Here is a 14,665-nt window from a genome sequence, read left to right on the forward strand (position 1 = left end):
TTGATTTTATATTTCCTTTACCTTGCTTTAGACTTCTTCAGTGGGTACCACAGTAGTTTTTTATTCTTGAATGTTATAGTTGACTACTTGTTCACTTCTCTTCTGATGCCCCAGTGTTCTTTTCCATCCCACTCTTTGTTCCTTTTTCTTTTCCTGGTCATGTATATCTAGGGAGGCCTTTGGATATAGCTGGCATAGAAGAAGAAAGAACAATAGAAGGTCAAATATCTACAAAATGATTAGATCTTTTAAATAACCCAGGGTAATTCATTCTTAAAGTAACTTCCATGCTAAGATCTTCCATTTCTTTTCTTATCTTTAAGTGTCATTAACAATTAAAAAATATGATTAATTTAGTGTCTTCTAAGGGTCATTCTTTGTTCTGTCATTTTATACATAATGCAGCTGAATCTTCAAAATTATTCTCTGAGGGAGCAATGTAACCAGTAACTGAGAAAAGATTGCTATTGAAAACTCTGTGACTAGAATATAAATAAGATATTATATATTATAATTTAATAAGACACTAGAACAGAAATAATATGATAGAATATAAATAATGTAATAAATAAATAAAAATATCTCACTATTTGGGGCCATCTTATAAAATACTCATTTTTTTCTATTACTGTTGGGTGTCACTTTCAGAAAAAATCCTTAGAAGTTGTTTGAGATGCTTTTCCTTTCCCCACCTTACTCTGTATCTTCTCTTTCTGCTACCTGGCACAGATAGGATGGCTGGAGCTCTAGAAAGCATCTTCAATCATAAAGTGATCTTGAGAATGGAAATCTTGTGCTAAACATGGTAGAGGAAGAAAAAAAAGGATCCCTGGTCATTAGTGATACTGTGAAACCTCCATATCAGCCTAAATCTGCCGAACTCCAGACTTGTTTATATGAAATAGAAATACAATTCTCTCTCTTGAAGTAACTCTGGTATCAGTTTTGGTTTTTCTATTATATAGAAATAAACCCAAACTCCTAACTTTAAGTACTTAAATATCCTATATATTTTGGTTCTTGTACCTTGTTTTACCATAAGCTCCACAAACACATTAATAGCTATTAGGCAGGGTAGAAGGGGATCAGATTTTTTGTTTCAGATTTTGCTGACTACAATATAGGGGGTAGTTTTTTAAAAACACAAAAAACAGTATTGGAGGCAGAAAACCAAATAGGAGGCTGTTAGAGTCGTCCAATAAAAAGGTGATGGAAGCCCAGTCTAGGAAAGTTGTGGTTGGGATGGTAGGAAAAGGAGAGATTAAGCAAATACTTGAGATATAAAACTGTCAGGAGTGCAAGATTGATTGGTACTGGGATGGTGGGAAGGGAATGGGCAAGTTCTAAAAACTCTTTGAGTTTCTAAAACTAGTGGTGCCGTCAATAGAGTTAGTGAATACTGAGAGAAGAAATGTCAGTGGGAAAGTTTAACTTTGCCCATGTTGAATTTGTGTTATTTATGTAAAAGCCAAAGGGATATATGCAGGATACAGCTGGATAAGAAGACTGTTGCTGTTGCTTTAACAGAGGAATTCTGGCTGGTAATCTGTGTGTGTGTGTGTGTGTGTGTGTGTGTGTGTGTGTGAGAGAGAGAGAGAGAGAGAGAGAGAGGGAGAGGGAGGGAGGGAGGGAGGGAGAGGTGGAGAGAGTGAGAACAAAAATTATCAAGTAGAGAAAAGACAGAGAGTGGGAAAATCAGTGAGCAGATAATATCCTGGAGATCCTCAAAATTTAGAAGGTGGTGGAGTAAAACAGGTGTCCAAACAGGAGGCAGAAGAAAAAGTGAGTGCAAAACAAATATATCCAAGAATCATTTCAAGAAATGTCATGTCAAGAAGGAGTGAATAATAAAGTGTGCTCCGTACAGCAGATCATCGCTGGATTGGGCAATGAGGAAGTCATTATTGTTAATGAGCACAGTTTTGACTGAGTTGTTGTTGGGTTGAGGCATTATTACAATAGATTAAGAGTGAATGGTAAGTGAGGGTAGTTGACGATCCTTTAGAGAAGTTTAGATGAGTGGTAAAAGGAAACATTCAGTAATAGTGAGAGCAAAATCTGCATTAGAAGATGATTAAATGACAGCTGATTAAAAAAATAAGATGATTGAAGTGTCATTATTAAATAATTGAGTAAGAACATTTGGAGTGGCATCAAAATGATGCTCACATCCTTGGTCTAAAGAAATTTGATCTTGGCTTTAATGGTTTTAAAAAGAGAGCAGCAACTCAATACAAATTTTAAGTTCTGTGTGGTAATGGATGAAGTTATTTAGATAGGAAATAATGAATAATTTACTTTGGTTGGATTTTATATCAGTGGAAGAAAAATGAAATAAATCAAGAAGACAACGAGGCAAATGATTGGTCCACTAATATATTTTCATACTTCTGCTGGCAATTAGGAAAATGACACACCAGTCACATCTGTACTTTTTCAGTCAGCATACAGATCCAGGAATGAATTCTAAGTTAGTTACCGTGAAGCCAGCAAGCCCATGCCAATGTAGTAACTCACGTTTTTGAATTTCACCATTTCCCAAATCAAGTTGACCCAATGATCTATATTTAGTGGTGATTTTTCTTCCCAGATGTTGAAAACAGCTTCTTTGCTGGCAGTCGGTCCTCGAGGATGCATTTTCTCTAAGCTTTAAATAGCATACTTTAGGGAATTAGTGTTACCCAAGATATAAAAAGACTAATAAGGATTTAAAATTAAATAACTTGGTAATTCCTTTAATGGATATGCATCCAAACTGTTTCTTTGGTTAATATTATAACAGCTTATTTATCAGCACATTCCTAGGAGATAACTCTTGAGTTTGTGACTGTAGGGTTTCAGTCATAATGCAGTGCTGAGGCCACAGGCCTTATGTCTTGGCACAAGAGCAACCTTGCCTAAGTCCATGTGTGAGACTTTGGAAGGCTTATCCCCTTCGATCCCCTGTGTAAAGTTTCTTTTTAAAGACATATGAATTTTATCTGTGTCTTTCTGGCTTTCATTGAGAATGTTTATTCAATTCAATGTGAGAGAACTGAACTCTCGACAAGGAGCATGATGAATTTTCTAATTCAAACTGGGTACCAAGAGGTGGCCTGTCATCATTTTCCTTTTGTTGCACTGAAAAAAAAATAGCAAATGAGTCTCCTTGAGAGCAGTTCCCACTTCTGTTTCAAGTTCCCCCATCAAGTCATTAAACATTCTCTGGGTTTTGTCAACAGCCTGGTAAACATCCAGAGAAACAATCAAAATAAGATCGTTTATTTAACATTCTTCTCCTCCAACTGCTGATTAGAATAAATAGTTTGGATAAAACTCCTATCTGATCCAACAATCACAAAAAGAAAGCATTTAGCTGTTGGAGAAGTTTAGACTGAGTTAGAAATACTTTAAACAGAAAAGAATTTTTTGCACACTTTGATATTTTCTTTATCTTCAACTCATCTTGTTAAGGCGATGTCAGAGCTAAATATTAATGTTGAAAAACTACTGAGAAAGCTCCCTTGAATCTAAGTAAAAATGTAGGCACTGATTTCCAGAACAAGCTATAGGCTGAAAAACTTCAAATTCAGTGTTCCATTTTAAGTAACTGCAAGAAGATGAGTCTAGATAGCTATTTCTGAGAACTGCCTTTTCAGACTTTAGGTGAAATGTGTGTTGATTCTACTTATCTCTAGAAAACCCAATAACTTAGCCAAGGAGAAAAAATGTTTCTAATCATCAAAAAGAATTTTAGGCTTGTAGGAGATCAGATGTAATATAATGCCTCTCTGTGCAAGCTGTATCAAGAAAATATGTTGTAATCTTAAGTAAAGATCTAATGAAATATACTGCTGAGTATGCAAAAGACATATTACCATGTCTTATGACTTATAATGCAGTTTTTTTTAACAGCTTTATTGGAGTATAATTGCTTTACAATGGTGTCTTAGTTTCTGCTGTATAACAAAGTGAATCAGCTATATGTATACATATATCCCCATATCTCCTCCCTCTTGCGTCTCCCTCCCACCCTCCCTATCCCACCCCTCTAGGTGGTCTCAAAGCACCGAGCTGATCTCCCTGTGCTATGCGGCTGCTTCCCACTAGCGATCTGTTTTACATTTGGTAGCGTATATATGTCCATGCAACTCTCTCACTTCGTCCCGGCTTATCCTTCCCCCTCCCCGTGTCCTCAAGTCCATTCTCTAAATCTGCATCTTTATTCCTGTCTTTAATAGAGTAGTTGTGGACCAGTAAGTTAAATAATTAGCAGATTAAGTTTTTAACAAGCATTCAAGATTCTCTAATTGTTCACAAAATCTCCTCTACCTCCAGCTCTTACCAACTTTGCTCTTATCATCTATCCCATGCTCCAGATAAAATAGTATAAATACAGGATCCACAGGATACGACACACTTCAGTGCTTTTCTGTCTTTTCTCAGCCCTCTACTTCAAATGCTCTTTCCATTCTTTAAGGCTGATTATACTCCTAGTATTCCTTCTAGAATGACCTCAGATACCACCATGGAACATTATCTTTACTCAAAATAATGATTGACCAACAAGCTACTATTCTTCCGACTTGGATATTGGGCAGACGTTTCCTGGAAAAGGAATAAAATAAACCTGTCACTTGGAGAAAAAAAAACTGACAGTAATTGTGATAAAATTAGAGCTGTCAAAAGAAAATGAGGATTTTGGAAAACCTTTATCTACCACCCTGATTTTGTAGTTTCCCAAAACTTTAAACACTTTTCTGGTGAGGACATTAATGAATGTGACTTTTTGATAATGTATAATTAAACCTGTCAGCCTTTGGAAGAGCTACACAAGTCAATGATCTGTTTCCCAAATGATGAATATTTGAAGTTACAAAATCACGTTTGAATAAAGTGTAAGAAAAACTAGTGATTTTAATATGATGGGGTAAGAAAAGTCGATTGGTATGATTTCAGATTCTACATTCCAAATAACTTTTTAGAAACAAATACTTGTCAGGTTTTGGTGTAGTATCAAAGAAGAGTATTTGCAATTATCTGAAAATTCTCCTCCCTTTTCCAATTACTGTCTGTGGGAAAAACAGATTTTCTTCATATACTTCAACAACAACAGAAAACTACTCTATAGATTGGCTGCAGAAAAAAAAAATTTAAGAATCCAACAATCCTTGATAAAGATATCACAAAGATTCCTAAAAGTGTAAAACAGTGCCACACTTTTAACAAAAAATTTTAATATATGGTTATTTTTCAAAATAGCTGCCAGTAAGTATGTTCTATTGTTGCAAGTATAATTTCCTCGTTGAAAAATATGGGTATGTAAGAAATCCAACTTCATTTATTTTCTGTATGCAAGTAAATTACTTGCCTGATGAAGAAAAATATACATATATTCCTAATAATCTCATTTAAATTCAAGGATGTCTTAATGATTTTAGGTTCAATACAAATTATTTTCATCTCTTTCTTCCCACCTAAATTTGGTAAAGGGAGGGAAAATGGAGACGGGGCTGTGCCAATGCTAAAACTCTCAGTGGAGCAAGAGAGTGTTAACTTCTCAGTCTTGATCTGAGATCTATGACACTTCCTTCACCACGTTTGCAATAATTTGTCATCTGATATTCTGCATAGCAGGGATTTGAGGTTCCAAGGGTGTATGGTGGGTGAAGGTTAACAAGTTAAGTAACATGATGTGAGAAGAAGTATGAAAAGCATATCCACTAGAATTTCAATATATTATCATCGCCACATTGTTTTAGGTATATGTGTGTGTGTGTATATATATATATACACACACACACATATATACATGTATATGTATATACATATATGTATACACATACACACACACACACCACACACACACACACGCACACACATTTTACATCTTGTTTCCCATTACATCTGTTTTATAAGCTTAATATACTGGGGACATTTTGTCTTGTCATTACATATTCTCTAAATTATAATTTTTAAAGATTGAATAATATTTCATCATATTTCTTTCAAAGGACATTATACTTAAGAAGACTCTTGTTGAATATTTAGATGTTTCCAATTTATTGTTATTATAAACAATGAGCTTATGTGAACATCTGTTCATCTGTTCACCCAAATCTTTGTATTCCTTCATGATTATTTCCTTAGGCTTTTTTTTTTTTTTTTTTTTTTGCTATTGAGTTGTATGTGTTCATTTTTTATTTTGGATATTAACCCCTTATCAGATATTTGGTCCACAAATATTTTCTCCCATACCATAGTTTGCCTTTTCATTTTGTTGATGATTTTCCTAGTAAAGGAACTCTTGAGTCAAAGACTATATATATTATTAAAGCTTGGGAAATTTTTTCCCCCAAATTAACCTCTAGAATAGGTGTACAGATTTACATTCCAGTGAGATATGTAGAAGTGAACATTATTTCGGATATGGAATGGTCATTTAGATATCTTTTGTGAATATCATATATATGTATTTATTGCCGATTTTATTATTTGCATGTTAGACCCTTTGTTATTGTTTTAATTATTTGCACTATAATTCTTTCAGTGATGTTAATCATGCCTGCCTGTTCTTTCTTTTGGTTACATTTACCTGTTCATCCTTTTATTTTTAAACTTTGTCTACCATTATTTTATAAATGTATTTGTAAAATAGCAAGTGCCAGTTTTTTATTTTTCTCAAATTTCAATTGAGAAATTTAACCTATTCATATATTTTTACAATTAGTGTCTAAGTTTGGTCCTAATTCTATCATCCTCTTTGCTTTCCTGTTTTTTTGTTGTTTAAGGTAAGCTTTTCCCCCTCCTGTCTTTTGCTATTTAGGCATGTTTTCTCTGCACTTTTCTTTAGTATTATATACTTTATATTTTTAGCTTTATTAAGGTTTAACTGATAAATAAATTTGTAAGATATGTAAAGTGTATGATATTATGACTTGATATATGTGTACATTGTGAAAGGATTTCACAGTTCGACTTTAATTAACAAATCCATCACATCACATATTTACCTTTTATTTTTTTGTTTTTGGTGAGAACACTTACGTTTTACTTTCTTAACAAATTTTAATTTTACAATACAGTGGTATCAACTATAGTCACCATGCTATACATTAGATCCTTATACCTTAATTCATCTTATAACTGAAAGTTTTTACCCTTTTACTAACTTTTACCTACTCGCCCCCAGCCCCTGGCAACCACTTTTCCACTTTCTGTTTCTGTAAGTTTGACATTTTTTCCTTCATATTCTACACAAGTGATAAGTGATACCATGTAGTACTTGTCTTTTTCTGTCTTACTTCACTTAACATAATGTCTTCTAGATTCATCCATGTTGTCAAGACAGAATTTCCTTCTTTATAAAGGTTGAATAACATTCTAGTGTGTAAACAATGCTGCAATTAATATGGTGCTGCAGATATCTTTTTGAGAAATGGTTCATTTCCTTTGGATATATAGCCAGGAGAGGGATCTCTGGATCCTATAGTAGGTCTATTTTTATTTTCTTGAGGAAACTCCATACTGTTTTCCACAATGGCTGTACCAGTTTACATTCTCACCAACAGTGTACAAGGGTTTCTTTTTCTCCACATCCTCACCAGCATTTGTTATCTCTTGTTTTTTTGATAATAGCCATCCTAATAGTTATGTGGTAATATCTCACTGTGCTTTTGATTTGCATTTCACTGATTAGTGACGTTGAGCACCTTTTCATGTACCTATGGGCCATTTGTATGTCTTCTTTGGAAAAATGCTTATTCAGGTCCTTTGCCCAATTTTTAATCTTTTTTTCTTTCTCTCTTTCTTTTTTTTTTTTTTTTTTTTTGCTATTGAGTTTTATGTGTTCATTTTGCATTTGGGGTATTAACCCCTTATCAGATATTTGGTCCACAAATATGTTCTCTGATACCATAGACTGCCTTTTCATCTTGTTGATGATTTTCTTTGCTGTGCAGAAGTTTTTTGTTTTGATGTAGTCCTACTTGCTTATTTTTGCTTTTGTTGCCTTTGATTTTCATGCCAAATCCAAAGAAATCATTGCCAAGACCAGTGTCAAGGAGCTTACCCCATATGTTTTCTTCTAGGAGCTTTAAGCTTTCATGTCTTAATTTCAAGACTGATCTATTTTTAGTTGATTTTATGTATGGTATAAGATAGGGTCCAGTTTCTTTCTTTTGTGTGTGGCTATCCAATTTTTCCATCACCATTTAATGACGAGAATATCCTTTCTCCATTCCATATTTTTGGTTCCTTTGTCAAAAACTGGCTATATATGTAATGGTTTATTTCTGGGCTCCCTATTTTGAGGATCTACCTGTCTGTTTTTATGCCAGTACTATACTATATTGATCGCTATAGTTCTGTAATATAGTTTGAAGTCAGGAAGTGGTGATGCCTCCAGCTTTGTTCTTTTTTCTCAAGATTGCTTTGGCTATTTGGTGTCTTTTGTAGTTCTGTAATATGGATACTTTAGATTCTGCTTCTTAATGTAAGTTGTGGTTGCTTTTTAGTTATTAAAATACATTTTAACCATGGCAAAAATGTTTACCTCGCACCTGTTTTCTAATTAGAGTAATAACACTTGAATTATTTCTCTGTTGCATTACACACCCAGTTGTTGCATTACATAAGGAGCTTTTTGGTGACCACTTTTGTGTTATTTTAGCATGACAATTTTAAAACATACTCAGAATTAAAAAGCTCAATGAAGCCCATTATACACATCTTCCAAATTCAAGTAAGCTGTGTCATCTATCCTTTTTTTACTTAAGAATATTTAAACCCATGTTTTTCTAATTGTCAGTGTCAATAATGAAAAAGAACCAATGCAATATCTTGTGTAAAAATGATAATTTATGTCCATTTTATTTTCTTTCTTATTTCTCTCTTATTTTTGAAATCTTTGTTGATATATGCATATTAATATTAAATTATTATGTTTATATTATATAAACAGTAATGTAAGAATCTTTTGGACACACATCGAAAACCTCTGAAAATAATTATTTAGACTTAATTCTACGTTTCCTACTTTCGTGGTGCACCACAATTTCTTTCACACCATTATTTTCCACACTTGAAATTTTGCATTATTTTCCAATCTACTACAGCATGTATTTGGGTGTATTGGGGTCATCTTTACCAGAAAACTATGTAGGTGGCGTCCTTCCTAATTCGTTGTATGTCTGATAATGTCTACCTTCTCATCTTGCACATAAATGAATTTGACTGGTCATAGAATTTTGCCACACATGGAAAACATGACACCATTGCTTTCTGGCAGATAAACAATTCTTTGTGTCTGGATGCTTGTAGTATTGAAAAGTTTAACCTAAAATGCAAAGCTTTCATGAGGTTAGATGTAGATAACAGCTTATTTTTTTTATTTTTCCTGAACCATGACAATCTCTTCTACTCTGAATATATTTTTCTACAACTCAAGAAAACTTTCTTCAAATGTCTCTTTAACTTTCACTTATTTGTCAACTCTGTTATCTTCTCTTTAACTTTCACTTATTTGTCAACTCTGTTATCTTTTCTTAATCTCTGTTACATATATTGAAATTCTTTGGTCTCTCATAATATATCTTAATTGCCCACATTTCAGTCTTTTTCTTCTGTGCTGTGAGAGACTTTCTGGAGCTTGACTTCTGTTTCATTTATTCCACTTTCTACAATGCCAGATATGTTTTCTGTCATCTCTTGTAAAGTGTTAAATTCTGCAACCATGTTTTCCATTTCCGCACATCTTTCTGGGATGTTATATTTTTATCTTCATGTGCCTGCTCTAGTTACATAGTTATACCTTCCTCAAATTTTCTTGAGAGGATCTCACATTTGTAAAAAAGTATATTAATAATATACTGCCAGGTTTCATATAGTGTTCCTTCATATGTAGACTATTACTGTTGAGGGAGAAGAAGAAAAATGAAGTGGTGGCTTCTTTCATATTTAAAATCAACTAGTCTTATTTTCAATATTTTTAGAAGGAATTCTTCAGTTTCTGTTAGGAGGCCCTTCCCATTCTCCAGTTTCCAGCACAGATAAAGGTGTTTTTCTGTATTTATAATGCATCCTTTCAAAGCCCCATTTATAATCTAGCTGTTGCACTCTAATAATCTCACCCATTGGGAAAGTAGCCTTTTGGTGACATTTGTGTGACTGTTTCTGACATTTTCCGCCAAAGATTTTGCTATTCCTTCAGGATATTTCCATTCCACACAGTGCTTTAGCCTTCCATCACCTATCACCAGGAATGTTTTAGAGATCTCCGTTATCTCTTCCTCTAAACCATTATGCACAGAAATTTCAGACTGGAAGTTGACATTCTCTTACTCCACTGAGACTGATGACATTTGCATAATCCTATGCCCATTTCCCTTCCTCCAAGTTTAGATGGGAGAAAAGGGATTAAAGTAATTTAATATTAAACCCAAAATCAGTTAGAAATCTCTTTAAAATATTGATTTCATCACATAATTCTCCTGGCCCAAAAACTGTCAGTGCACCCAAAATGCCTATGGGATAAAATGTAAACATTGCAATTTATCATCCAAGGTTGGTCATAGTATCCTTTTTAAATAGTTTTTCCAGTCCCAGCTCACATATCTGCTCAGTTCAGTTTTTTGCTTTAATGAGATTGTTTCCTCGTTTTTTCCAATTAAGCCACACTGCCTGCACATGTTCTTCACACTGCACATGTTCTTCACACTGTATCATTGCTCTGAAATGCCTTGTATCTTTTCATTGAATTTTATTATTTTATTCCTAGCTCAAGACTTACTTCTTTTATTGAGCTGTCTAAAACCATAGTAGATTATATAGCATTTTTTTCCTGTGTTAATCAAGTTCTTGATTAATTGTGTTGAATATTTTACCATACATGAAATGAAGAGTTGTCTCATCTCCTCTACTTGGATAATACCTTGAGAAGCGGCACTTAGCATTAATACTGTTTGATCTTCATTTTACCTCCAACATTATTTACATAGTAGTATTGGTACTTAACAAATGCTCGCTGTATAAACAGGGAAAACAAAACAAAAAAGACCTAGTAATTGATTTTCATTTTAAGGTACTTTATGGAAAAAAAGTCTAAAATTATCAGTGAAAAGTTCAACTGAGTTGGAGAGAGTTTGATCAATAGTTTTCACAAAAAAGTTTAAATTATTATAAAAGAAAATTAGACCACATTCACAGGGTATTTAGAATGATTCTCAATGGTATCATTTCTAGGAAGAGATAATGTTGCCTCCTCATGGAGGGAGAATGATGAAATAGGCTCTGAAGTGAGGTAACCCTGAGTTCAACTCTCTACTCTGTCACTGTCTAATGGAGTCCTCTTGGGCAATTTTCTAATTACACTTTACCATTTCTTCATCCATAAAATGGGAATATTAATTGCTCATGAATGATATATCAGGAAGTTAAGTGGAGACTAAATGTTTAAAATATTTCTAGAAGTGCAATGTCTACTACATAGGAAATAATAAAAATCCCATTTATTGAGTATATTTCTGTCACCTTAAAATATATTAATTCATCTACTGTAACTTGATGAGAAAAGTTGTATTGTTACCTCAATCAAAGATGCGAAAACAGAGAGACAGACAAGATAAGTAATTTTCCAAGATAATGTGGTTTAAAAAAAAAGTGGCAGTACCAGACAATTCATGTTGTGTATGTCCAGATCTCATAATCCTGACTACTAGGCTATACTGTCACCAAGATGTAAAGAGATTCTTGGTATCTATTCTTATCCATCTATACTCACACTGGCAGTCAGTTCTCATGCAAGTTACTTACCTACTTTTGCAGAGCTGGTGTAAGCCTTTTGGGATGTTAATGCGAAATGATAATCCTCTGTTTCTCTTGAGATGTGAACACGAGGTGGGGGGATTTAAGAAAATATATCATATTGCTACAGAAAGTCGTAAAATCTCTTTTCTAGTGATTTTCAACAATATTTTTGGAATGGTTGAAGTATTTCTGGATGAATTTTACAATATTTCATGGTCCCCTTTGAGTCCTATATTCATACAATTTGATGTTCTAAATCCATTGATATATGGTACAGATAAGTTTTCCTTCATGTGGAAGTGAAATAGCTAGTATCCTAAGTGGGAAATAATTCATATTTCTAAATTAGGCTTCTGTTTATATTTTTTGGAAAGAAATTGTAAAATTTTATTATATATACATTTAAATGAGACTATGCCTTTTTTATAGTTAATGAGGTAACAGCATTCCAACAGAGTTTAAAACATTTAATTTTCAAAACGCTTTTCATGGCTTTAATAGATTCTGTACATTTTTGTTAAAGTAATTAAATTGTCATCTTAGAATATTCACGGCACAGACATATTAAGAGATATAGAAGCAGTAACAGAGAAGGAAAGAAAAGTGAAGTGACAGGATAGCAATGGAAAAGCAGCTCACTGGGCTTGAAATACTGCTGAATATGTTTATATCCTAGCCACAGTATCCATATCAGAACATGATGACATTTCTAAAGACAGCTCCCATGATCAGACTTTTGGACGTGGATGGCATGAACATGAGTGGGTGTGTGAATGTTTTTTCCTGGCTGGACAGACATTTTTCCTCTTGCCAAAGCGTTGGTGTTTGTATGAAATATGAAATTCCTGTTCCCAATGCTGTTATAGGTACCAAGAAGGAATAGGAACGTACTGGAAGCCAACTCCAGTTTGGAAAACTAGACCAGTTCTTGGAAGGAAGCCTCAAAATATTGAGTTAATCTTTGTGTAGAAAATCATTCTTCTGTGGTTTGCATATCAGTTATTTAAATATCCTGAAACTAAGGTAGGGAGATAACACATTGCAAAACTTGAACTGAAATGACCTTAAATGCTCATTTGGACCAAGTCTTATGATACTGTCATAAAGCCAACTATAAGAAAATCATGCAGGATGGTGGCCAATCAGCTTCCTCAATGCAAAGAGAAATATCACGATTTTTCACTTGTGAGGCTATTCCTGCATTTTATCACATTTCAGTAATGAAATTTCTCTTTACAAATAGTGAATGTAGACACATATGGGTTGGGATTTGAAAGAGAAGAAAGAAGTGAAAAAAAATATTGTTTAGCTACTTTAGCGTTAGGCACATAGAAGATGTCAGTGAATACCAGTCCCTTCCCCTTTACAAAAATCCTCTCAATAGCCCTTAAATATTATACCCATTTCCCATAAAGGAAACTAAAGCCCACCACTTACAAATGATGGAGCTGGACTTGGTGTGTTTGACTACAAATGACACATACAAGCTTCCCATAACATCAGGATCTTTCTCAGATTGTACTGACTTTCCCAGAACTATAGCAAAGACCCTTTTTTCTTGTTTAATCAGTATAGTTTCTTCTCAACATGTCTGATTTAATGATCAAACCTTTCTCTCCCAAGCCATTAAAAAGACATGCTTAAAAGTTTGGGCCTCTGGAGTTAGTCTGAATTTAAAGACAAGCTCTGTCAACAACTATTGCATAATCTTGGATATTACTTTAAAAGTCTGGTGTTCAGAATGGTGAAAGGACATTAAGTAAGAACTAAGGAAATTTGAATAAAGTGTGGACTTTAGTTGAGAATAATGTATTGGTTCCTTAATTGTAACCATACTAATGTAAGATATTAATTATAATGTTCATACTACCTCTGGGCTTAGGGTATATGGGAACTCCGCAATTTTTGTATAAATGTAAAACTGTTCTAAAAAATAATTTGTTTAAAAAAAAACTGTGCTTCAGTGTCCTCATGGTTTTCTTATGAAAATTTGAAGAATTAAATACATATACAGGATTCTTCAATATATGCAAATCAATCAACGTGATACACCATATCAACAAACTGAAGGAGAAAAACCATATGATCATCTCAATAGATGCAGAGAAAGCTTTTGACAAAATTCAACACCCATTTATGATAAAAACCCTGCAGAAAGTAGGCATAGAGGGAACTTTCCTCAACATAATAAAGGCCATACATGACAAACCCACAGCCAGCATTGTTCTCAATGGTGAAAAACTGAAACCATTTCCACTAAGATCAGGAAAAAGACAAGGTTGCCCACTCTCACCACTCTTATTCAACATAGTTTTGGAAGTTCTAGCCACAGCAAACAGAGAAAAAAAAGAAATAAAAGGAATCCAAATAGGAAAAGAAGAAGTAAAGCTGTCACTATTTGCAGATGACATGATATTATACATAGAGAATCCTAAGGATGCTACCAGAAAACTACTAGAGCTAATCAATGAATTTGGCAAAGTAGCAGGATACAAAATTAATGCACAGAAATCTCTGGCATTCTTATACACTAATGATGAAAAATCTGAGAGTGAAATTAAGAAAACACTCCCATTTACCATTGCAACAAAAAGAATAAAATATCTAGGAATAAACCTACCTAAGGAGACAAAAAACTTGTATGCAGAAAACTATAAGACACTGATGAAAGAAATTAAAGATGATACAAATAGGTGGAGAAATATACCATGTTCTTGGATTGGAAGAATCAACATTGTGAAAATGACTCTACTACCCAAAGCAATCTACAGATTCAATGCAATCCCTATCAAACTACCACTAGCATTTTTTACAGAACTAGAAAAAAAAATTTCACAATTTGTATGGAAACACAAAAGACCCCAAATAGCAAAAGCAATCT

This window comes from Physeter macrocephalus, chromosome 5 (assembly GCF_002837175.3).
Source record: "Physeter macrocephalus isolate SW-GA chromosome 5, ASM283717v5, whole genome shotgun sequence".
In the NCBI taxonomy this organism is placed as follows: Eukaryota; Metazoa; Chordata; class Mammalia; order Artiodactyla; family Physeteridae; genus Physeter; species Physeter macrocephalus.